The 23,943-nt window shown below is 51.3% G+C and overlaps 1 protein-coding gene across 1 annotated transcript in view; it reads right to left on the bottom strand.

Annotated features, from left to right (window-relative positions):
* PTPRA (protein tyrosine phosphatase receptor type A) overlaps positions 1-23,413 on the bottom strand; it is a 132,533-nt gene extending 109,120 nt beyond the window's left edge. Inside the window, exon 1 of the mRNA XM_075708682.1 lies at positions 23,375-23,413. The gene's annotated coding sequence lies outside the window, so the exon portion shown is untranslated. The remainder of the gene's footprint in view (positions 1-23,374) is intronic.
* Positions 23,414-23,943: the final 530 nt, after the last annotated feature.

The raw sequence follows: 23,943 nt of genomic DNA, 5'->3' as shown, positions 1-23,943 counted from the left end.
TCAGACACCAGTTTGGTGTCGTCAGCAAACTTGCTGAGTGTGCACTCTGCCCCACAATCCAGATCATTAATGAACCAGACTGGACCCAGTATTGACCCCTGGGGTACACTGCTAGTCACCGGCCTCCCAGTAGACTTCATGCTGTCGGTCACCACTCCATGGGCCCAACCATTCAGCCAGCTTTCAACCCACCTCACTGTCTGCTCACCCAGTCGGTACATCAACAGCTTCTCCACGAGGATCTTATGGGAGACAGGGTCTAAGGCCTTAACTGATTTCCAGGTAGACAATATCCACCGCTCTCCCCTCATCTACCCGGCCAGTCACTTCATCACAGAAGTTTCTCGAGTTGGTCAAGCAGGACTTCCCCTTGGTGAACCCATGCTGACCAGTCCTGATGACTGTCTCGTCCATCACGTGCCTGGTAACAGTTTCCAGGATGAGTGGCTCCATCTCCTACCTGTACTTATAGTTTTGGCTCAAAAAAAGCTGGAGAATCTCACATTTATCTACTCAGTCCTCTTGAGGGATACTGCTTGATTATTGCAGTGATAGAAATTGCAGGGAAACAGCACATGCAAGAAAGAAATATATGTGTAGGTCATTACGAAATCTGATCTCATACAGGCAAGCTCATCACCAAAGAGTTTAGTTTAGATGAACAAGTAAAGAAGGGACAGAGAGCATCAGCTATATAGATGATAAATATACACCATTTTCTCCAGTAGCGAAGCCTATTCTCACTGCAAGAAATTGCCATTTACTTCCAGCACAAATGGATTACTCATGGACAGAGAAGCCAGGGGCAAAATTAACTCCTGGAGCCCAGCGTGTCCCAGGAGACCAGATCAAACCCAGCCTGCTCCTTGCCTCCACTGCACACAGACCGGGAACCCGACGGCCTTTTTGATTGCTTCTATCACCACAATAATTATTTTAATTTTTAGCTTCTTGATTTTGGCAGAGACTGTCTTAAAAGCCCAGTCAAGAACAATTAAACGCAAGAATTAAGTGAAATAAGGTGCCAACAAGTTTTGGTGTCTGCCCCTCTTCCCTTAAGTTGGAAAGAAGATTAAGCAGTCAGAATACGGGCATCTGAGAAAGCCTACAAAGGGAGGCACCAAAAAGCCTTTTTCTTAATAGAATCCATCTAGAACTTGCCAGTAAGAAAAGCTAAATCCTGCAAGACCACCAAGATGGAGCCCTGGCTTCCGCTCCCACTTGGCTTCAGCAGTTCAAATCCACTTCCCACATACCAGGGAGAGCAGCCTAGTCAGCCCATGGTCTTTTCTGTCCTTCCCTGATGATACTAAGCAGCCAAATATGCAAGTCACTACACCAGAAAGTACACAGCGTAGTGATTAATGGACTTAACTAGGGGGGAAGTTCTGACCATGGTCCTCTTTCTCAGGACTTTTTACATATTTTACGTTCGATATTCATTGGACTTGAGAAACCCACAAGCACTCACACTGCACGCACTGCTGAGAAGAGGGACCAGGACACAATTCCTTCCCTTTTATGTTCCACCAATAAATCACGCGCTCCGCTGCACAGGTGCTCAGCTTTGAGCAGCAAGGAGGGACGCGGCACTTGTGCTTCAAACAGCCAGACAGCGCTGCAGGTTTCTCGCCAACGAACAAAGGAACGGGAACCCAACACCCAGACCAGAAGCATCTCAAGGAGCTTCCAGTCTTAGAACCATAGAATTATAGAATCATAGAATGCTTTGGGTTGGAAGGGACCTTTAGAGGTCATCTAGCCCAACCCCCCTGCAGTGAGCAGGGACAGCTTTAACCAGAGCAGGGTGCTCAGAGCCCCGTCCAACCTCACCTTGAATGTTGCCAGGGATGGGGCCTCTACCACCTCTCTGGGCAACCTGTGCCAGTGCTTCACCACCCTCATTGTAAAAAAACTTCTTTCTAATGTCTAGTCTTGGGTGCCCAAAGAGCCCAGGTGCCTGGGATCACAGTTCTGTTCTTATTTTTTTTTTTTTTTAAGAACACAGGCCTTCAAAAATTGTCTCTGACTCAAAGACTAACAGCTGTATGACAGTCACATTCAGATTCAAAGTTTTCTACTCATTCATGAATTCAAAAGTAAGGCCAAGCAGATGCACCATTAAGCCCGGTTTCCTTATTTTTGAGAACAAGTATAATTATCCCCAACTTCACAGACACAAGACGCTCCTAGAGAAGTGACTTGTCAAACAGTGAGATGACAGAGGCAGCAACAAAAGCCCACTCACCCCACCACTGGTCTCATGCCTTGCAAAATAATTGCCTTCCCACCCAGAACTAAAGGTTACAATTACAGCCAGAATGAGTCAAGCCGGAAAGACCTATTTTAAAAAAGGGAAAAAAAATGGAAAAAAGTTTTAATGAAAACATGCAGGCGATTCTAAGAGAGAAGAGAGGCCCATTTTTGCATCGCACCTTGTTTGCTCATGCTTTGTCTCAGTTGCCAACCACAAATTAAATACTTCAGTTAAAACTTTGCTCATCTGGTACCTTTAATACTTAGTCACTAGAAACTGAACATCTGTTTTGCTTTGAGGCTTTCAGCAGTGACTCAATGTTATCTATAGTTTTGGACTGCTGAAGATTAGTATTCCTGAGGTTTTTTATTCCCCCCTCCCCTAGCAACAGGGCTGCTTGCTTTCAGGAGGAGGAATCACAACACAAAATCACATTACAAAATCATTAAAGTTTGACACAAGTTGAGGAGGAAGCACAGGAACCAGAGAGATTCCATCCTCAGCTGGAAAAAAACCCAGCTGAGATCTCTACCAGCCCCTACCTCTGCCCCCCAGCTCTCTAGGATCGATACACCGGCGCAAGGTGATGCACGGCTCCGAAGAAGCAGCAATCTCCTGCTGTGTTTACAGTAAGCATGATAAACACACCGCAATTAAAATGACTCTGGTAGCCTTCTCAGCATGTGCATCCCCCTGGAGCCTGAAAGCAATCCCAAAGGTTTATCTGCGATTTAACCTTTGCGGGCTTCAGGCAGGGCAGACAGGTCAGCATCACGTCTCTTCATCGGCAGTGAAGTACCCGAGGTAGGTGCGTAGCTTCAGAAAGAGGATGCAGCAGCAGGAAATATCCCTGCACCGAGGGACCCAATTAACTTGCTGATATAAGACACCAGCATGCTATTAACACGGTAGACGCCGTGCATGCACAAAGGCATGCCACGCCTGGGAAAAGGACTTCAAGGAGAACATACGCTGCGTGTATGTGCAAGGGAAGAGCCCGGACACAGTCATCATCTGTCCTGCTGTAAGGGACAGGTCTGTGCAATACCCAAGCGGGCTGACAAACCGATCATTGACAGCCATTTCCCCCCGTTATTTGTGCAGGGCCGATCCTGCGGCTCATTCAGTGAATGAGCATTCTCCCTGGAAGAGTGTTGGACACGCAGCAAATCCACAGACCTCCCCTTCACCTCGCCAAATGGCGGCTGTAAACCAGACCCACGCCTCTGAAAGGCGGATATGCAGCCACAGGTTGGCTTTATGGGGTTTCTCCGTCTCCCGCATCAGACGCGGGCACACCGCACTTGAAGGGTTTTACAATCCACTTCACCCTGGGTACAGATAAGGGCACTACCACTGAGGATGCAGATATTAACCTGCTGCAGGATAGAGGTCCAAAGGGATATCTGGGGAAACCTCTATTCTCCGCTCCCACCTGAGCGCTTTAACCTCCAAAAGGTTTTTGCCCCCCTTCAGTAAAACCTTAAAAATTAGTGTGCATAGTTACAGCCTGAGACTGTCCGAATGAGCACGACAGACCACATCTAAGATCCGTTGAATTCAAGACCTCCAACAGCAACTAGCAGCAACTCTAGGAAGCAAGGTCAGACCCGCACCAGCACGAACCATTTTCTCCCCAGAACACTTCCCAGTCTCCAGCATGGACTGTTTCTGCCCAGGGATCTTTGCACTTCCCTGCCACGAGTGTATCCAGTCACCTTTTCAATCCATATAAGTTTTTAAGCATCCTACAGAAAGTAGCAGCATAGCTTAACACATGGGGTTGAAGCGTTTACAGACACCGACAGTGTGCAGGGGGAGGACATGCTACCAAGAGAGTACCATCAACTCCAAAAATTATAGTGCTACTAGGACAGTACCATCAACTCCAAAAATTACGATACCCACAGCTCACAAAGCTCCACTGAGTTCTCACCCCAAAGTTTTTACAGCGTTAACATAGACCACGACAAACAAGTGCTGCCATGCAAGTCTTAAAGATTCAAACTGCGCTCCTCATTAGTACCTCTGTGGGCAGAGAAGCAGAAGAACTGGTTTGGAAAGAGAAAAGCAAAGAAAATACAGATGACTCCGATAACACGTCTAATTAATAATGCATAAACTAGACAGGCTGGTTCAGTCTGCGCGTCCCATCTGCTTCGACTTCAGTCGGGATGGTTCCCATCTCCACGAGCGCCAGTTTCCATACAGATACCCCACGCGCTGATAAGCCAAAGACGAGCCTTCAGCACCCGGGCACATACGCTCTTCTACGGCGTTATCGCACGTCCTCGTGTTCTTCTCTTAGGAAGAAGGGGTGAACAACAAAAAATATGAGTGTCCAGTATGCAAAGGATGGTCCTGAGATACCAAGGCTGTATCCCAAGGACTAAACACAAAAGTTTGGTATGAGTTTGCCCTAACTTCGTAGTCGCCAGTCCTCCATGGCCTCTAGGTAGGCACTTATCTACCTTTAAAGCCTTAACCTCATAACAGCTAACATTTTTTTATTCTGTTGCACTTTAAGCAACTTTGCAATCAACCTGCATGAAATTCTACGATGTAAATGCTGATTTATAAAGATTTATTTGTGGAGTGACTAGGCAGAACTCCCTATAGTCATCAGTTAGAGTTACGATACTAGAAGTCCAGGTTCAGACAAGGTCTTGATCTCCGCATGTTTCTGATCCTCCTTTTGGAAACAATAAGTAGAGAAGACACATACCGTAGAGTCCCAACGACAGGGAACATCCAGACGCTCTCACAAACATGCACCCTGGCCCTAAAAGCTTCAACAAAAGAAAAAGGCGAGTAACAAAATCAACAGGAGCACCTCCATCGCTCCGTGGGAGGCCAGCGGCAGAGCCAAGGACAGGACGTGGGAGACGGAGAGGCGCAGCAAGTGCCTGTGGCACCCCCACAAAGCAACCTCTGCGACTTAAAATGAAACGGAGAAGAGGTCAGTAGGAGGTGCAGCCAGTGTAACGTAGGGATTTCAGCAAGCATGCCACAAAAAATGTGTAAGAGTTCAGAGAAGTGGCAGGTCATTACATACACAGAGTACCATGCCTGCTCCCCCAAGGAAATTGGAGGAGGGGGAAGATGGTTGTATCCCGTTTATACTTTTTAAGAGGATTTCTCCTCAGGTTTTAAATCTACAACAAATTTTGAGGCTTAGCAGCTGGGGACAGCCAGCAGAGAGCATAAGGAGTAGAAAACTTGTCCCTCTCAAACCAAGGCAACCTCACAGAGCGCTTTTTCCTTTCTCTGTAGTTTAGCACATTGGAAATAGCCGCTCTCTAACAGGCAGCGGGACGGAGGCAAGAGCTGTTCGTACAGCCATGCACAGGCCTCCAGAACAACAGGAAACTGGTGGTCAAGCGGCACCGATAGTCCCGGTGCTTTCACAACACTAACGCTCAGTTGAGGACAGGCTGGCTCATTCACCCCGCTTAAAAACCCAAACCCCAATGCAAGTCAGTCTGCTAGAGATAGTAGTTCCTGGGTTTTTTCAGGTTTCATTGTTACAGGTGGATTTCACAAAAACGGAAACCTTTCAAGGAGGTTAAATCCTTCAGAGGCAGAGAATTCCAGACAAGCTTCTCTTGTACCACTTCATGCATGCCCAGAGTGGCTGTTGGCACCTGCTCCTGACCAAACCAGCAAGAATCAGACCCTGAAAAGATAGTCTACTATATTCTTTATGCAGCACAAGGGAAGAGGAATGGGACAGAATAAGCAACGTCCTATTGGGAAAGTCCACGCCACACCTATGGTTAGGTACAAGAAAGAAGAAATCAGCCTAGCGTTCAAGCCAGCCAAACAGGGAATGCCAAAGCTTTACCAAAGCAAAACCTTGAGTAACTCGGATGTAAACGAGCTCATATGCACCTGGGATGCCAAGTCCCCTTCTCTATCTTTGTACTAAAGTGCTGAACTGCAGACGGGGCTGGCTAGAGGAAGGACCAGGGAGGATCTGCCATCGCAGAAGCATCCCGAGCCCAAGCCCCTGAGCTCCAGCCCTGACTTCCCACAGCGCTGGGGACGTCCGAGCTGGCTCTGGCTCAGCTCCCATCTCCACACCCCTCAAAATTCAACGGCATTAAACAGTGGAGAGCTTCTGTCTGTAAATCAAGGTTGCTCCACCGAGGATCGTCATACATCGCAACTGCAATGCCAAAGGAACAACAAAGCGGTGATGGCGAAATCCTATGGCACAGATTGGATCTCCAGACTTCTCTCTTACAGCTAAATGCAGACAGTGCACGTGGGCGGCTGGAACTTCGTCCCAAGGTGGTCAACCAACGCAGGAAGCCTCAGCTGCACTAGAAGAGTCAAGATCTCAGACAAATTACTTAAAAGCAAGCAGTTTTCCTCCAGAAAGGGACAATAAGTTGCCGGTAGCATCCTGGAAGTCTTCTGACAAGGAACCGGTTACTTCGGAATGGAGCTAACTCAGGTACATGCCCAAAATAAAAGGCAGAGGAGAAGTTTAACTGGAACTTGCTGACTATGCTGAGATGGTCCAGGGGGGCAGGGGAGATCGGGGCAGCAGCCAGTGCTTTGGAACAGGCACAGAAACAAGTTTCCACGGGAGCATGTTTCTTTAAAGTCAGATGTATTAGATCATCTTGTCCCCTAGAGTATGTTGTTTCCTAATGTTTTGCCCAGACCAATTTCAAATGTCAAAAGCAATGGTTGGGTTTTTTGGTTTTGTTTTTGGTTTTTTTTTTTGTTTTTTTTTTTTTTTTAAAAAAAACTACCTCGACTCCCCACAGAGCCAGTCAAGGATGAGAATTTTAGACTCTGTTCTGTCTTTCACATTACAAATGCAATTACCGCTGCAGCCTGATTACAGTGTCTCCTGTCATACTGATTCTGCAAGAGGCTGAGAGAACAGCTTGCCTTTCAAACAGAGTTAGAAAAATTCATACGAGTCCTTCAGTGCTCGGTGGTCACGTGCCGATGAAATTTAAGAAAGGCATGTGCAGTCTCGAGGGAAGAGCATCCCTTAGAGAAAGCTATTCAGATTGTCTTCAAAAAAGGACATGATGAAAAGCCCTTGCAAAGTACTTACCCTGAAATAGGGACTGCTCTCAAAATAGTCTTATTCCTCTTGCTTTTCAATCCTTTCATTCTGTTAGTGAAGAAAAATCTTCACTACAAGAAGGAGAGCTTTAGATGCATGTGACAGTTTGGGTACGGACAGTCTTGCCCTACCTGGATGCAAGAGACGTAGGATCGAGCAAAGTAACGGATCAAGGTTAGTTTGACTCCTCTTCCCAGACACGAAAGCAGTGAACATCTTGGATTTAGCTCTTGAATAACTGTAAGTGGAAATTAGTGCTACAAGCTGGAAACATCTGGATATAGATAGTTAAACAAGATAGTATCATCGGGTCACATCTGTTTTCCACATTTTCATTTCAGCCTACCAAAAGGCGAGAGTCAGGCTGTCAGGGCACTGGCTGGAGACGGGAGAAGTTCTGTGGTGGGTTACTCGGGGTCCTCCGAGCCGGATGATCACGCAGGCCGCTGCCACCGGGCGAGAGCTCCCTGCTCCTCCACCTCCCCACCCCAGGCATGCCCACAGCCGCCCGTGCCAGGCTCTGCGTCAGCCACGGCGGGCCAACTCGCCTTGCTAACCCGCCAAAACTTCCCCCGGGACAGGGTGCCGTGCCGGGGAAGAGCAGTTTTACGCCAAGGTAAGCAAGCCAAGCTGCCTTACCCGATCCTCAGATGTGGTCCAACACGTGCAGAAAGGAGGGAACAGAAAAATCAACTCTCCTACATCTTACATCAGCTCACCTCCACCGCATAACAACTAATCAACTCTTCACACCTTAATTCCCTTTCGACACTGGGGCAATAGCCCTCCCTGCTCAACCAAGTACTAACTAATGAGCCAATGCTGCTGTGCCTGAGCCCCAGAGAATGCCTAATTTCGACGAGACAGGGCTTAACCCCCAGTTATTATGCAGTAAGGGGGAATATTAAGTGCAAATATTAATGGTGAAATATGCACAGTCGGCACCAAGGTTAAAGGGAGGTTATAGGACGGGACTAAACCGCTGAGTTCAGCTAATAGCACGTGCCTGGCTACTGAAGACGACAAGGTTTAGCAGCTTATTATTAATAATGAATCCTCTGCAGGATGTTTTCTGCCAGCAAAAAGCAAAAAGCGTTGCTTTTTCAGCTGCCCATTACCTCGCGTGAGCGGAACGAGCCCCACTTCAGAGGTAATAAATCCCTTTTGGATCGGGCAGTGGGCAGCTTGAGCGGGAAGCAGTCAGCATCGTTAGACACGTCGTATCTATTCTCCAAGCAAGAGACTTCAGGCTTAGAGTGTTTCAAAAGCCGGCACTTCTCAACAAGCACGGAAGCACCAACTCCTCCTTTCATTTCATATCTCCGCTTTTCCCTGGGGACAGCAGGCAGCGTGGTGTGACACAACAGGAATACCCTGGTGCCACCCTGGGCACAAAATCTGTGAGCAAGGCAGGCATCGATAAATGGGAGTAGGATGGTGAGTGAAGGGAACTTCATGGAAGGGAGCTCACAGAAGACAGGAATATTAAAGAGGTTCAACTCTGAAGCCAGGAAAGACTTAACAAATAGGCATCTTTGCGCTTGAAGCTGCTAAGAAACAACCCTGCCCAGAGGAAAGAAAAACTACAAGTGGAAGAATTAAGTGGGCAAGTGCTTGACATAAGTGTGATTTTGTCAACGGAGACAATTTATGGAACAGGTTTGTAAAAGCAAAGGAGGACAGGGGAAAAAAGGGCAGCGCGGGTACTGCCAGGCTTTCTGCCTGCAAGCACCTTATTCCAAGATCATCTTTCGGCTCTTGGCCGTGGAGATGGAGGGGCAGGATCCAAGAGCAGCTCACAGCAGGGAGATGAAAATGGATGAAAACGACTTCTCGGTGCCTCACCCCTCCACTGCGGGACAGATCTGCAGCGAGATTTTGGTGTGACCCAGCACCGCTGGTCTCGGCAGCCCTTGCCTGCTCGCTGCGGGCAGGGCTGAGGGCGAGGTGGACCTCCTGCCACCGCCTGCCCCGAGGCCTGCTGCCACGGCCCCGCAACCACACGCACCTCGGCCTGCTCCAGCCTGGGCTGGTCAGGAGCGAGCGTGCAGGGACGTCTGTGAGAAGAACCGCGGCAAAGCCTGCGAGCTACCCTGCACCAAGCCAAACGCTGCACGATTTCAATAAGCCAAGTTTCCGAGGTGCCTGTTCAACATCGCTGGGCTCTGAGCAAAGAGAAAACTCAGCAGAAACAAGAAGGTTTGTCTGAAGCCATCATTTTTTTATTGCTTCCAAAATTTATACCTTTACAAGCTCACTGTCTCCAGCTGGCACATCTGCAGTCCTGGAGTTCAAGATACCGTGATGCTGTGTGCCAGGGCATGGTGGAGAAGGGAGAGTTTGGCGGCTGGGGGACAGGGAGGAAGGAGGAGACAACCCGCCAAAAAAAAAAAAAAAAAAAAAAGCCATGAAGTTACCTCCAGAATAGGATGGGCCAAACTTGCGCTTAGAAATAAATTCAAGTGAATCTTATTAGCAAGAACTGATTTAAGCACCGCGCACATATTCGGTTCCTCTCCCCCATACCATCGCTTCCCGGTGCTCCCCAGGCGTCTCACTTCTCCCCAGAGGTGGATCCAAGTGCCTCTGGAACGTGGGCACAGCTTAGAGCCGGTATTCGGGGTCAGATCCAGGATGGAAGTGACTTTGAGAATGTCTGAAGAGAGAACGTAGTTCAAATGCTTTGAAAGCTTTGGAGCGTACCATTCAATGTTTTGACTGCTCCGAAGTAAAATTAGGTCCCAGCTTCCAAAAATATATGAAGGAAAACCATCAGCAATGAGAAAAATTGATTCCAACGTAACATCCAACACTACGGCTTGACGGGGTCATTTGTAACCGCACATCAAGTGCCCACAGATAAACTGGGGCAGTCAGAGATGCTCGAGAACTGGCTGAAGAACGCTGAAGAGCTACAACAGGGTCCCTGGAAGAGCTTCCTTCAAGAGGGACACATGATACCTCCATATCTTTGACAAAAGCCACTGGGCTCAAGCTGCGCCAGGGGAGGTTTAGATTGGAAATCAGGAAAAATTTCTTCACAGAAAGAGTGGTCAAGCATTGGACCAGGCTGCCCAGAGAGGTGGGGGAGTCCCCATCCCTGGAAGTGCTCAAAAAATGGGCAGACGTGGCACTTTGGGACATGGTTTAGTGGGCATGGGGGTGTTGGGTTGATGGTTGGACTGATGATCTTAGAGATCCTTTCCAACCTTAATGATTCCTAGTTTTTACTTTCATTAAAAATGAGCCAGCCACCAAGCCAGGAAACATGAAATTGCTACTCCCCCCGTAATTGGTTTAGTGGTGGAGTTGGTAGTGTCAGGTTAATGGTTGGACTGGATGATCTTAAAGGTCTTTTCCAACCTAAACGATTCCATGATTCTATACTATCTGCGAGCTGGCCCATCAAAGATGGAAGTTGGCAGCCCAAGTCCAAACGATGGGTTCGTGCCATAGCAGGTGTCAGAGGCCACGCTGCCTCCCAAAGCTTGACACAGCATTAGCTCTCCAAAAAACCCACCAAAACCAAATGAACCCAGTGGTTGAACTTTGATTCCTCCCAGAGCAGAGGCTGTCGCACCTTTGGGGAGCAGCAGTGCATGGTGCATCTGCTCAGCCCCTGAAACGAGGCTTCAACCCTACAGCCAAGTTTGCTGCTTTAATCTTAAAAAAAAAAAAAAAAAAAAAAAAAAAAAAAAAAAAAGAAAAAACCCCAAATTCTCCAATTCCTTGCCACGCCGCACAGAAGTGCATGATGAAGAATCACAGGTGAAAGCAAACCCACGAGCGCAGCTCAGCGTCTGCTCCGGTCCCCAGCCCTGCGGCATCCCTCTTCCCAAGGGCCGGGATGGGGAGCTGGGCAGGCCCTTGGCCGGCAGGAAGGGGCCGCCGACGGCACCGCTCTAACAAGATCTCGGGGGAAACACATCCTCTGCCTGCCCAAAACAGTCCTGCGGCCTGCTTCTCATGCTGGAAACTGGCACCTAGATGCCAGGGGCAAACTGCTGCCAGTGCTTTGGATCAAAGGACAGGAAAAAAACCCTCTTCTGCTGCCGCAGCCTGAAGCCCATCTCCCCTGTACCAGAGGCTTTGCCACGCTGCAGATTCTCGCCATCAGAGGTGCTGGCGCAGGGAGATAGATGGACAGGAACATCTCAGGCTGCAGGGAGATCAGAATTGAAAAGAGGCTTTTTTTTTTTTTTTAAACATTTCATGCTGCCCTATCCCTGTCTCAAACTGCAGGAAGGACACAAAGGGCTGGGCTCTGGATGTCCGGCGCTCGCTCCGGAGGCTAACCTCTTCAAGCGTCAAGTCAAAACATCCCGAGGGAGCTGAGCTGCAATTTGTCACCTAAACAGCAAAGTAATCCTCCTGCAAATGCCCTGCACCAACAGGCCAGTCCTGTTAGTGAAGACAAAGCTCAAGCAATGCTTTCAAAGATTTGTAATGATTACTGTAACAGGAAAAATGGAAAAGAAAAGCAAAAAAAAAGGTAGAAGCAGCAGCCTTCTTCCTTCCCTGCGGCTCGGGATCTGCTGCCGGCAGGTTTCTGGCAGGGCTGGGAGCCTGCCCGCACTCTGGCATCAGCGTGGGGACACCACATACCTGCCACGACCGTCCGGGGGGCTGGAAGCGGCTGAAGTCACCACAGAAAGCGTCGGCCGTAGGATGGGACCGGTCACAGCCGCGACGAGCGTGGCAGAGGTATCCCAAGACCACCTTTCTGCGTTGGACCACAAACTGGGGAAAAACACGCGTGCACCCATGCAAGCAGGCTACTGCGCTACCGCCCCTGCCCTTCATTAGTTAATTACTGGCTTTTCTGTAACTATGTCACCTTAATTAAGCAGCAGGGGAACTAAAATTCAACACCAAATATAAAGAGGCAGTCTCAGCTGGCCAGCAATACCTTCTATGATGCAAGTCATGTCAGCATGTCAGCAGATGGGGCCCCACAAACCTAAATTCCCTCAAATCCATGTCACATTTCTCAACCCATGGGGCACCAAACAGCCCAAAATGGAATCTGTCATACACACACCGCAACACCCTCCCTGTGCTGATGGCTGTGCAAGAAGAGTGCCATCAGAGGAGGAATCCTTAAACGCTGCAAAACACTATTTTAAAGATTCTCTCCCAAACTGAGCCAAACTCTCAGTGGGTGACGTCTGCCCCCTCCTCACCCAGGCACCCCGGATCACGGGCAGCAACAGGCAGGAACTCATTTCGGACAACACAGCCAGCTTAAACAGATCAAACAACAAGTTTGGTCTTCTAGTCCGCCATGCTGCCCGAGGGCTGCTAGTGCGTCCAGGGATCAGTCACCTTTAATGAAGGTGACCACCAAGGTTTAATGAAGGTGACCACCAAGCCAGGCACCACCTCGCTGGGACCTCAGCGGCCAGCCCTCCTTCCCTCGCAGCAGCTAGGAGAGGCTTGCAACTACTGCTCGCCACGCTGCATCCTTCCACAGCAGCTAAACACACTAATCTCCAAAGATCCCACGTCAGCAACTCTCAATCCACCCTACAAAAATAAAATCATTCCAAATAATTCATATTAAAGCAGCTGAGCAAGCACTGAGCAACTGCAAAGTCCTGGGCTTCCTAAAAACAGTCATGATCTTGCAGTAACTTCCAAAAAAAAAAAAAAACAACCCAAACAAACCACCAAAAAAACCCCACATCGAATAGGTCAATTCCTGGGCTTGGGTGCTGAGGAGCTCAGCTTTCCTGTCGCTGCTGAGGCTGCTTCGCTGCCCAGGAGCCATGGCTGAAGTTTCCACCTAGCTATCATCAGACCTGCGTGGCTCATCTCTGAAGTGCTTTTTTCCCTCCAGGACTTTCTACCTCTCCCATGCACGTGTGCACAGACTTCCTCGTTCTCCGTCCACCAGTCAAATAAGCACAGTTTTCGGAGTAAAAATTCAGTTTCTCAACCTTAAAGTTCGAAAGGGAGGGTTGTTTGGGGGCTGAGCTCCTTGGCTTTGCTCCAGGGGCGTCAGAGAGGGAAGGGAAATGGATGTTTTCAGATACCCTCATTACGTGCTGCATAATTATTCAGTAGAGGCAGGCTGCAAAACTCTGGCAGCACCATGCCTACAACTGCTCTTACATTTTGTGACTGAACCATTTTCACAAACGATGAGCAGAAACGAGCCGGGCAGATGGGTGAACAGCTTCTTTCAAGTTTGCAGAGAACAAGAGTCGTGAATCTCCTACCAGCTGCCGGGTTTGTGTCCCACAGGAGCCGAAGAACCTTCTTCTGCAAGACGCTGAGCGTCCTCAGACCCCCTCGATCTACACAGGAACGGAGACCAAGCAGCACCTGGCAAGCCCAGCTCCAGCCAACTGGTTCAACTAACGCTGAGCTAAGGCTCCACCGAAAACGCCAACCTCTCTGCTGGGCAGAGACGTGCTGTAGGGAATGCAGCGGCTTTGGAAAAGGGGAGAAGGCTTAACAGGGAACCATGCCGGGGCTGCAGCACGTCCACGGAGAAACTACCGCCCTTCCTAACAGCACTTGCCTGCTCTCGAGCCTGCTGACAGCTCGCCGTGCCCTCTGCCCGGAGGAGCATCGCAGCTTTAGGCAACGGGGCAGCATCAGGTGCTCCGTCCCACACTTCCCACTCAGCTGTACGAGAGAGAAAATAAGGACAGAGGCCTCGCTGGGTTCCTCTTTTCTTGCCACAAACAGGCCCGAGATCCAGCTAAGGCTGTATTTTTTTAAAGCAGCTCCCTGCATTTCACAATTTATCTCCGTGTTTCTACACGAAGAGGGTAACATATGGGAAGTTACGTAAACTCAAACACCCCCCACAGAATATGCTGTGTCCTGGAAAAAAGAAGACTACCTCTGCACAGGCACTGAACTCAGTTTAACAAATTTCAGGGAAGGCAAGGAGTAAATCCTCCATCACGCAGGGGTAAGACATGGACACGAGAAGTGCTATCAGATACTCAGATGTCTACACAACCTCTCTTGGGCAAACCAAGAGATCCGCCACCTTTGTGACCGTGCGCCTGCAGCACTGTTTTTACACCTGTACTGCTAAGAGTTCCCCCGCAGCCCTGACCGAGGGACACGAGCCCCCGCGGGGACCCTCTCACTAGCGACCGAGGGGGATGGAGAGGCTCTGGTGACCCTCCAAGCCACCTTAACGCGCTGGTGGACCCAAGGTTGGAAAACGCTCACACGGGCACCGGGTTTGTCAGCCTCTCTGGAGCCTCGGCCGAGGAGCGGACAGGGGAACGGCTCTTCCTTGACACGCCAGCGGAGACAAGCAAGAGGAGATGCTCTCAGAGACTGGGTGGCACGGACAGACCAGGCTGCGAGCTGCCCATCCCACGCCTCCTTTAATCATGGCGCTGGTGAGGCCGCACCTGGAATACCATGTCCAGTTTTGGGCCCCTCAATACAAGAAGGACATTGAGGTGCTGGAGCGTGTCCAGAGAAGGGCAACGGAGCTGGGGAAGGGTCTGGAGCACAGGGCTGATGGGGAGCGGCTGAGGGAACTGAGGGTATTCAGCCTGGAGAAGAGGAGGCTGAGGGGAGACCTGATCGCTCTCTACAACTACCTGACAGGAGGGGGCAGGGAGGTGGGTGTTGATCTCTTCTCCCATGTAGTTAGTGATAGGATGAGAGGAAATGGCCTCAAGTTGTGCCAGGGGAGGTTTAGATTGGATATTAGGAAAAATTGCTTCATGGAAAGGGTAGTCAAGCATTGGAAGAGGCTGCCCAGAGAGGTGGTGGAGTCACCATCCCTGGAAGCGTTCAAAAAACAGGCAGATGTGGCACTTTGGGACATGGTTTAGTCTAGTCTACCCTTGATTGGTTTAGTGTGGACTTGGTAGTGTAGGTTAACGGTTGGACTGGATGATCTTAAAGGTCTTTTCCAACCTAAACGATTCTATGATTCTATGTTTTAAGCTATGAGAAAAGATGATCATGCATTTAAGTTACTCGCCTCCCAGGAGAGCGGAGATTCATCCTAAGCCTTCCAAAGCTGCCTTTATACATCAGCTATTCCCTGCCTCAGTTTCCCTTTGTAACAATACCTTCTTCATGCATTTTATTCGTTTGGATGTTGGGTTCTGGGAGGCCAGACCTGCCTGCTCAGCACAGCGAGCGCTGAAGTGCAGCCCCGGACCAGGCACCGCTGCAACGCAGACTAACGGCTGGGTCACAGATTTCACCTCCAGGTCCCTACTGGAACCAAAAAATAACTCGTGCACAACCACTGCAGATCAAGCCAGGTATAGAAAAGATGATAGGTGAGCTGGCTGAATGTCTCTTCTCAAAGGCAGTATGTAAGAGATTCTCCTGTAGCCCCACGGAAAACGTCTGCAGCCCGCTCTAGATGAGCTCACCATCCCGTGCAGACTTGCAGAGCCCAGCGGAGGACTGAAAGGCAAATCCACCCGTTACGCAGCAATCCGCATACACTGAATTTCTCAAAGGGTTAAAATGACAGAAAAAATGAGGGATCCACAAATTAAGTTGTTGGAGGCCACTGCCCAGTAGAAAGACTTTGAAGGAGTGAGCGAAGCAGAACCAAAAAGTAGTAAAACTTTATTTGCAAAACTGCAAAGTAAAACCACGCTAGCCATAAAAACCATCTTCTCATTTCTTTTCCAGATACTCCTAGATGACCTTAGAAAATAATTGAACCTCTCTAATCCCAGTCATAGTCTTCCAGCCAGATGAGTGTCTAAAACACAAGCTGCTGCCATTGAGTCGACCAAAGATCCCGCCCGGCATTCGCACCCTGCCACTGGAATGAGAATGCAAATTCTACACGGCGACTGGGATTAAAAACATATCTCTGTCTGTAGCCAAATCGGTTTAAAGCCTCCTCAAGAGAAAATCTCGAGGATTATCCATGCTTTCTGATTTATTATTAATTTCTAACTCATCTCCGTTCATCTCTAATTCATCATTCAGGCCTAGCATAGATGGCATTAGTGCCTTCCAGGAGACAGACGTGAAGCTGCAGCATTTGGGCCGCCGCAGACAGACTTGAGTGTGCCCTTCTGACCTAGCAATGCAGAGAAACAAGGGAAGACTAAGTCTGTACTTCCAGTTAGAGACTAACTAAATGCGTACACACACAGCTGAGAGCAGGCCTAAAGTTAAACTTCTGAGCCTTCATACTCAAGAGCGGCCAGTTTGCAAGAGAGTGAAATCCAGAGGCTCTGAGAAACATCACGTGTTAAGCAACACTGGAAAACACATGTGAATATATTTATTTTCAGGCTTCTCAAACATACCCATAAGAGCTTCGCTTCTGGAACAAGAGTGAGATGATTATCTGCTGGCATGATAAAAACATTATTCAAATTGTAAAGCAGCAGGAGAGTTTTGCATGCTGTCCTGCCACACACTGTCATGAGAAAAATTTATGGTACCTCAAAACCTTCAGGTTGAGAGCCAGGATACCCCCGTGCTGTACGCGCAGTGCCTGGAACAAGAGGCTGCCCTTTCCCAGAGCACTGCTGGAATCTTTATAGACCACTAAAATGCTTTTTTGTTTTGTTTTGTTTTTAAAAAATAGCAAATCCTGTTCTTCATATTTCTCCTCTTACTCAGAAAGATTTACTTACTTGAGAGTTTCTGCCTTTTAGAAGCCTCTAACAGCATCACGACTGTAGCATCCGTCCCTTCTGCCCCCCGGGTTTAGCCAAGTCTCTTGGGCCACCTCGCCACCAGCAGCCAGACCCGAGTTGCCTTCCTGGCTTTTCTTCCGCTAACCTGTGGAAGTTTTCTTCGAGTGGCCTTCACTGCCCAGGCAGGTCGCTTCTTCCTCCACCTCCATTTCTCTGCATTTCTGGCCAGCGGCTGGGTCTGTGTAGCAGAGTCTTCCGTGGATGGAGTAAGCACGGCTATGGCCAATATCTGCCTTCATTAAGTGGACTGACCTCCAGGTCAACGCAGGCCCTCCCTTTCCTTTTTTTTTCTGCCCCCCAAATAGAGAAGATTAAACAGAGAACCTTCCCTAGATTTGTCAAGACCGCTCCTGAGATCACACCGTCGGTTATCACCTCAGTGTTCACCTGAAAGCTCACAAGGAGAAGATGGCTATTTCAGAGGGTGAAGTAAGAGATGCCCAAATGGGAGCAAGCAGGACTTCAAGCTGGTTGCAATGCACGTTGAGGCCAGGAACGGATTTTCTGGCTGCAGAACGCTCTCCGACACGTACCATGACATAATTTACTAACACAGATTAGCAATATCAGCCCTTAGCCAGCCGCAGTTTGTGAATGAAGTGTTTGAAATCCCCAGAGTATGAATTGAGACACCAACTCTGAAAACACGGGGTCGCAAGCAAGGGATGGACCCCACACAGTCCCAGGGATTAAAGGAGGATCTGCTTCTCAGTTTGCAAGTACCACAAAGTTCACCGCTACGGCTGAACCACGTGGTTGCAGCTATTATCAGCATTCCCAAGGGCAGCAACGCTCCAGAAAAGCCCCAGAGCTGCCTAGTCCATCCCATGCACATCATCTCTGATCACTGCTCTTCCTACCCCCTGGTCAACCCAAGTTGAAGATGAGCCTGCGTGAGCGCACCAGAGCGTACACTAAAAATGACAGACACAGAAGACACGCTGGATGCACAGAAGACAAGCGAGGATGGTTGGCTATCAGTTTTGAGGAAACCCTCTGCACGTTGCCTTCTGGTCAGAAGATCCCCAACTCCCTGGAGGACAGCATCCGAGCACAGACCCTGGGAGACATCCTACCTTCAGCAGTTACACCAGAAATGTCTGCTGCTCTCTGCAGCCCCGGAGCAAGGTCACCGCCGACGGGGTGGAGACCAAAGTGAGCTAAGCCCCTGGGTTTTAGATCATCAGAACCATTCTAATGCGGAGAGGTTATTTCGAAAGATCAGGCGTGACATTGGAAGGCAGTCATCCCAAGGGGGGGCTGGTTCAACCACAGAGCAATCCAGCGTTGATTGATTCACTGCTCATACCTGAATCAAGGTTTCCTGTCACCTATTACTTAACTCAGATACACAAAACCTACAAGCCCGAACACGCCAAACTCTGTTTTTAAGACTGGTATGCTGCCGCAGCACCTCTGCGATCAGCCTCTAAGATGCTTTTATCGATCTAGCTCGGAGCGTCAAACAGCGTTCTGGACCCCCAAGTTACAAACACAGGTCTCGAAACTCCCTGTCTAATGCTGCAGGCAGGTAGCATCCACCAGCCAAGGCTTCTAGCGGTCGGGTATCCAGACACCGGGAAGCCCGCCTGACTCGCACCGCGTCTCCTGCTAGCCGGGATTTCCAGGCTAGACATCTCCCGTTTCCACCGCCTTCAGGGCTCGGCCTGAAGAGACGTTCACGCAGCGCTGTGGAAAACGAGGACACGGCCTTGGTGCTCACCACCCCCACCAGCAGAAACAATGAACCTACCAGTGCCGAGGAAAGCGGCTGCGAGACGGGCAGGGGCGATCCTGCCCGCAGCACCTTCGCGCCGTAATTCATCTCGTGCTTCCCAGGTAAACGCCGGGGAAGCCAGGAAGGAGATGCCTGCACCTCCCCTCCTTCAAACACGCAAGGATCTGGGGGAGGGAAGGAATTTGGCTGGCTTCCCTTCGCTACGCAAAGGAAGGGAGAACAGGGATGTCTTCCCGGAAGGACCAGAAAATAGCCGCGGCTCGAGTCAGACTGCGGGGCAGGATGTGGAAGTCCTCGTTACGACCATAAAAAGGTCTCAAGTACTTGGCCGGGGTGCCAGGAATACACCAACACGCCAGACTGGCTCAGAACCAGCTTTTCACATCAGCACGGTGGGAACTTTTTTGTTTATTTGGTCCTTGGTGTTAGCCAAGAAGGAAGGTGGTGGTGGTCCGTTCCCCCTCACCGCAGATGTCCTGGGCTCCCTGCAGCAGCAGAAGGCTTAAAATTGGTGACACCTACATCTCCTGCTCCCTCCTACCAACCCGGGACGTTTGGTCTCATGTACAGGTTTTAATTTTGCTTTAGAGGAGGGATGGCACGGCACGGCACGACCTGACTCACGCAGGAGACACGCTCTTGTCTACTCTTCTGAAGTCGGAGAACTCTTGTTTTCCATCCCAGGTCCAAATTAGTACTAATTATTCCACGCAAAATGGAGGTGCTTTGACAGGAAGGAATTAGGACAACAAATTATTCTGGAATAAAGAGGACTCACTGCATAAGCAAGCAATCTGTTTGCAGGTGGAATAAAAGGGGTGTTCTCCCACGCATGTTTTGGGGGAAAAAGCAGCAGCTGCTGCATTTTTAAAAAAAAATTCTAACCTCCAAGCCTGTTACAGTAGGCACCAGGATCTCCTACATGACCAACATGCCAAAACCCAGCCCACGCTCAGTTGTTTTGATTTCCACCATCAAAACTGCAGCCACCATAAACACAGCAGTACCATACGTGCAACCACAGCAAAAGCGGCTTCGACGGCCACGGCCAATGCTTTCGGTTACAGCAGCTTTGACTTGGGGCGGGAGGGAAGGGGGACGCAGGCCGGCACCCTCCTGCAGCCTAAAGCGGGGTTTCCCCAAGACGAAGACGCAACCCTCAAATTTAGACAAACCCCAGTAGTCCTGCCAGAGTCACGACGAGACCTCCACCTCCCACCTCCGCTTCGCAACCTCAGAGCAGCTCAACGCCGACCTGCGGGACACGCACAGCCCCACCGACCGCAGTCGTACAGCGCACGGTCAGATTGAGTCCCGCAGGACACGGGGCGGTGGGGATGGGTGATTTCTGTGCCCTGATGTGCCCCCCACCATCGCCCTGCACAAACACAGCAGCACTCAACCCCGAGCAACGGCCCCCACCTTGCTCTACCACAAAACACCTCAGGCTGCAAAAAACACCCCACGTGGGTCAGCAGCACCGCTGTCGCAAGGGTTTCCAGGAGGCGGCACGGAGGAAAACCAAGGTCTCCTGCAGACATTAGCCAGCAACAAGTATGCGTGAGCCAGCGCCGGACTCGCGGCTGGGCAGATGGACGCGACGGTGACAGCGTCCGCAGAGCTCAGGACACGCTTCCCATGAGGTTTGGCTACAAACACAAGTTTCAAGCACTGCCAGGTACTACGGCTCCCGGTACAGCCACGTCAGTTGTATCTGAGAAGAGGGTTTCCAGCGTGTTTTGTGAGTCTAGCGAGAAGAAAGCACTTGTGATGGAAGCCACTCTACCCACTTAGAAATGCTACAGACCTCAGGAAGAACAGGATCAGGCCAGACTCCAGCAATATCCAGGACCAGCTGCTCCCGAGGAAGATGCAAGAAATCATTCTGGACAGTTCGGGAGTCGCTTGCTTATCGGCAAATCTCTTCTTAAGCCCTTCAGATGGTGATTAAGCACAATGGTTCATACCCCATATATTAAATATTAATCCTTCCTAATGTGACTGCCGATGTTCCGGTTGTCCGATTCGGATAACCGCACACCCCCAACAGCCCGTTCTTTTTCCACCCCAAACCACATAGACACAATGTACAAAAAACAATCTGTTTTGCGATCCAGCTAGAGGAGAGCTGGCAATAATTCTCCCCGGCCTCTGAGCCTGGAAGCAAAACAGCTGGATCTCAGCAAAAGCAGCAGGGAAAGAGTTAAGAGCCGAGAGATGAATCAGCCCATTGCTACAAACGTGGACATTTCCTACCTCTTCGCTCTAGTGTTTCTTCCTGTCCGCAGGCTTTGGAGATGCTTATGGACCTGGTCACATTCAAATGATTTCCACCGCGACAGGAAAGCCCGGGGATTTGTTTTATTTCAAGAGGAAAATGCCATTTGTGAATGAGACCAGAAAGCAGCCGTGAGGGCCGACCTCCTTCCCATAGAACACCAAGAAAAAAGCACCAGCCGGCAGCTTGTGCATCTGTGCTGCTCCTGACACTACGGGAGCGTACGGGCGCTCTGTTCTACCCGAAATAATCCGCCCCACGCTCCCCTGCATTCCGGGGCACGACACAGACCATGACCATGGCTCAGCACGACCTTACCCAACGCGGTTATGGCAGAGGTCACGCAACCTGCGCCCTTCCCGCCGGATCGGGCCCCGGCATCCTGCTGCAGACGCAGAGGGTTGGAGGGGAACAGATGTAGGTCGGTGGCGGGAGAAGACGGGGAGAGAGGGAATTCAAACCGCTTTTCCACAAGGATGTTGATGTTGGACTTGGACCAATATCACGGATCCGCACAAAGCATCAGTTATTTGAGAGTGGCATTTCAGAAAAGCAGAGCTATGTATCCTATTAGCTTGAAAACAATACAGCCGCACCGATGCCAGGACAGCAATGCCCCTGGAAACGGGAAACATCTATTTTCAGCACCTCCCAGTATCCCCCCGCTGCTTTAACAAACTTTTTTTTTTATAAAGATTGGGCAAATGCCCTGGAGCTTCCCACAGATACCCCCCCAAAAAGCTCTCCAGCAGGGACGGAGAGGAACATGTGGAAGGGGAACGTGGCAGTGCCCATTTTCTGCCCCCACAACCTGGGGGTTGCTCTCTCACGCAGCAACCCCCAGGTCCCAGCGAAGCTGCGCTCCGTGCCCCCCCAAAACGTCCCAGCTTTTCACCCCGGCCTCAGCAGCAGTCACTGGGGGAGCTGGCAGCGCCGTGACCATCCCGGGGGTCCTGTTCCTCGTTCCAGAGCCCCGCATCGAGCTACTTTCCCAACCTCACCGTGGGAATAACAGCATGAGTTTGCATCTGATTCTTGACGGAGAGAGACATAAATCCTCCTTGCAAACCCGGCAGCTCCCTGCATCGGCTGCAGCCACCTCGTGCACCTCCTTCCCTGCCATCGGCTGCTGCAGCAACAGGAATTAAAAGAAAGAAGGATGCAAAGCTCCTGCTGGGGCCGCAGTTTTATTTGCCTGCACCCCTTTCCCTTCTAGAAATCTTTGAACAGGAGAGAAAAAAACCCTAAATATCTTCGAAACATCCTGCATGCTCGCAGCAAGCTCCCCCCCCGGCCACAGATGGGGAGAAAAGGGATAACTAATTTTTTTAGTCTAGTATGCTGTGGAGCGCGTCCTGCGAACAAGCAAAGTAAAATTCCTGAGGCTCTCGGCAAGGACCCCGCCACCCCTTGCGAAACTTCCCAGCTGGAACCTCGCAGCCGAAAAGGCAGAAAACATCGTTTTTCCCTCCTCCAACAAACAGGGGCTGGGATTCCTTTCACGACAGTATTTGGATTTTAATGTCAGTCCATATTTAGCAGGAGGAAAAAAAGCCTCCCTTCCTTCCTGTCACATTTTCCACCCTTGATGACATCCAAGATCAGAAATAAGCAAACGCTGGCCGAGGAGGGAGGACGCATCTACCCGAGCGTGGGAGAGCCCGGAGCGCTGTAGCCCATACGTTCCCCGGTCGGGATGCTGGGAGACACCGGCGAGGAGGGGACACAGCCCCGGGACCTCGCGACGAGGAGCGGCGTCCCCTCGGACGCTCCGGCTTGGAGCATCTCCCCGAGGGACGGCGCAGGGCGGGAGCCAGGCCACGAGCTTACGAGGCCGGCGTAGCCCTCCCAAAACGGAGCCTTACGGCCCCGGCATGGGCCGAGAGCCGCCGAGGAGGCCGTGGGTCTGGCCGAGCGTGGCCGGCGCGTTGCTCGCTCACATGGGGGGCCCGGTGCCGGAGCCCACGGAACCCCGGTGTCCTGCGTGCCGGCGTCCACGGCGATCCTGCGGCAGGGAGAGACGAGCCGTGGCGGGGGGGAGGTGGCTGGAGATGGTGGGGGTCTGGTTCCGTGGGAGCCCGGCCGAGGCGTCGGTGGGTCCCCAGCTCGGACCCCCTTGGCCACCCTCACGGGTGGGCCGCTGCTGACCCACGCGTGGAAGTTCAGATGCCCCAATCCGCGATTCACTTTTTATAAGAATAATAAAACTCAGCGCGGCGCTGGGGCGGGGGGACCCTCACGCCAGGCCCCACGCAGAGGCCGCGGACACGCGTGGGCCCCTTCCCCCCCCCCCCCCCCCAACACCGGGCCCGTCCCCGCCGCCTCCCCTCCCCGGCCGGTCGCTTACCTGAGGCGCCGGGCCGGGCCCCGCTTCTTCTGGCTCTCGCCACCGCCTCAAACGTCTCCGGTGCGAGGAGGCGGCGGCAGGCGGCCGCGACCATGGACGCCGCGGAGAACGGGGAAAAGGGAAGGAGGGGAAGGGGGTGAGGGAAATAGGTAGAGGGAAGGGAAAGGAGAAGGGGGGGGGAAGGCACCACCGCTGCCGCCCCTCAGCGCTCCGCCGCGGGGCTGCCGGCCCTCAGCGGCGCCTCCGCGACCGCCCGCCCGCTCCGGCCGCCGTTGCCGCCATGGTGCGGCTCCATGCAGGGCGCGTTGGGCTGACAGGGCCGGGGCGGGGCCCAGGGGGCGGGGCGAGGGGCGGGGCGAGGGGGGGGGCAGTGGGATCCCTCCGCCAGGTGCCTTAGGGAGCCGTTCCCGTTACGCTGCTGCCACCTGCCGGTACCGGAGGTTTTGTTTCACGGGCGGGACGGCGAAGGGGGCCTCCCCGCCGTCCCTAGGGACGGCGGGGAGGCCCCCTTCGCCGTCCCGCCGCCATGGTGTGAGCACCGGGCTCGGCCCGGCGGAGGAGAAGGCGCC

This window comes from Pelecanus crispus, chromosome 4, assembly GCF_030463565.1.
Source record: "Pelecanus crispus isolate bPelCri1 chromosome 4, bPelCri1.pri, whole genome shotgun sequence".
NCBI classification, from domain to species: Eukaryota; Metazoa; Chordata; class Aves; order Pelecaniformes; family Pelecanidae; genus Pelecanus; species Pelecanus crispus.
This window is presented reverse-complemented; position numbering and strand designations above follow the sequence as displayed.